Source organism: Orbicella franksi, chromosome 10, assembly GCF_964199315.1.
Source record: "Orbicella franksi chromosome 10, jaOrbFran1.1, whole genome shotgun sequence".
Lineage (NCBI taxonomy): Eukaryota > Metazoa > Cnidaria > Anthozoa > Scleractinia > Merulinidae > Orbicella > Orbicella franksi.
In genome coordinates this window covers 7,576,781-7,579,280 of record NC_138154.1, presented here as the reverse complement: position 1 = coordinate 7,579,280, position 2,500 = coordinate 7,576,781, and positions in this window count along the sequence as shown.

Below are 2,500 nucleotides of genomic sequence, written 5' to 3'. Positions count from 1 at the left end.
GTCCGTTTTAAATTCATTGTCGCTCTTATCCGAGCCCTCGCCCTGTATTGTAGGGATTCTGGGCAAGTTCCTTTGTCTGTGTGCCTTTTCAATGACTTGATGGCTGATTCCGCGTGGAAGATTTTGCTTTCTGCTGACTGTGGTGGTTGACTGTGGCGACGTTTTCTAGGGTTCTCGTTCATTCTGGCGGCTTTTTTTGGTTCACGGTTTTTCCTCTTGCTCTGGTGTGCAGTTTGTTTTTGTGGGCTGGTGTCGTTTGGCACTTGAAAGGACGGTAGTTCGTCGTCTCTGGACTGGTCAAGAAGATCGTCTTCAAGAATGCCTGAGGTGTCCATGTTTTCCTCTTCAATAGCTTTAGAATTGCCAGGGACTGCTATTAGCCCTTCTGACGTTAGTAGGTTTTGTGACATGGTATTATCAGGTATTGGTCAGGCAAGACCACGGTTTCTATCCTATCATGTGGATCTCTTCAGTTGCCGATTATTTGGAAGGACTGATAGAGATGAGTTCTCGTTATCAATCCGGAGAGGTGGTGTTCCCCATCCTACTTATACTCGTGTGGAGGATCGAAAATTCTGTGTTGTCATTGGCTATTTAGTTTTAGCCAATTGTATTCATGTTGTTTTGATCCTTGCGAGCTCAGCTTGACGCTGTGTTTCTTGTAGTGGCTAATATGTAGAATTTTGAGCTTGTACTGGTATATATTGCAGAAACAACCAGTTCTGCAAGAATGCACTTATGTGTTTTGTTAGGTCTCTAGTTTTGGAGACTGCACATGGTCGCTTTTGCGCATTAAATGTTGTTTTGTTTTGTACGTGCTTGGCTCAAATGATATTAATAAAGTGTACGTGATCTCACTGCTTGTGACGGGGCCTGTCTGGTAAAAATCAACAGTGTAAAATGGGGTTGACAGGCCTGCACGACTCTCAAGCGCGTGTTTTAGCCTTTTATAGTTTGGCTCTCACAAGTATATCTTTGAGTGAACGCCCTCTTTTGTATGAAACGAAACTCAATGGGGTAAAACTCAATGGGGTAAAAGAACACAGACACCTCAAACCTCCCATGTGGAAGGAAAGAGCTTTGCAGATGTCATTTAAGAGGCTGTCCATGTAAGAACCGACCACTCGATTTTCGGCCGAAAACAGAATTTCTTCAAATTTTCTGTGTGAGACAGTTAGTCCATATGCTAAACAAAAATAGCAATAATTTGGCTTTAAGTGCTACTTTTCAATATTTCTGGCGATGATTTCCAAGTATGGTCCAAAACCGTAAAAACCGTTCTGTTTCGAGTCAAATTTAGACGCTGCACTGAAGGAGCTGAAAAACTACGCTTTTACTCAAATACAATAAAACTTACAGATAATTTTATTTCATGTTTGTTCTTTCGATTAACGGTAAAATATTTAAAATCAGGCTCAAGAAAAATTAATTATGATTTTTTGAAAATGCCCTACAGATAGCCTTTGCAAAATTTTAGCGGCCATGCTGCTGGTTGAAGGAGTGTTTCTCAAAAGTATAACGTGATCTGGAGCCCTGACTAATATCCATGTTTAGTACTAGGGTTAGTGTACCGGGAACAGGAAAAAAAACTTTGGGCACTAACCTTTTGGAACTACAGGAGTACAATCAATATGGCTAATATTCAGACGCGAAAGCTTGCATGACACAATTTCGCACCGATTATTGTTCCTAAGTTTCCCACATAAATTCTTAAGTTTCCCGCATGAATTATTACCTTGAAGGAAATATTCTCAAAACGTGCTTTTTGCTCTGGATAAGGCATGAAAAAGCCTTAAATTCACGAAATATTCTTCCAATTGGGAAGTTATAAGCTAAAATGAGCAGCTGCGGTTTAAGTTATCTTCTGTCTGGCCTAAAAGCTGTTTCTAAAATTCAGTTAAATAATTAAGGTTTGGACTATATGTAAAAGGACACTCATATTTAACAACTAGAACTGTTAATCATATAATTTAATGCCTAGAAAGGAAATATTATTGTTCACTAGTGTACTTCAGCTGTAGCGAGAATCTAAAGAAAATGTAGATTTCAGTCGTCTACATTGTAGCACACTAGCATGTCTAAGTTATTTTTGGCATGTCACGGACATTCTTACCGCGTTGTTTTAAAGTTGCAATAACAATGACTGCAAGATTTTCATGCTGAATTATACGCTTTCTATCTTTGGCTTCATTTTCTTTGAAATAGCGTTTATCTCTTAATACCAGCATTGTTGGTTGAGTAATTCTCTTCAGCGAATTCAATCTATGCAAATGTGGTGCAGGTTTACACCGCGATGTGTCAGTAGGGAGTTATAGTTCCTGCGAGCAAAAAAAAAATTGGATTGGGTGCGTGGAATTCAATGTTTATTCTACTCGCTGTGTTTCCGATGGCGTGCAAGAAGGCAGATAAAGTTGACAGTGCTACTAGTTTAACACAGCTACACAAAGTTCCGCGATTCCCCACAATATATTTACAATTATTTCATGCTGTTAAAACCATC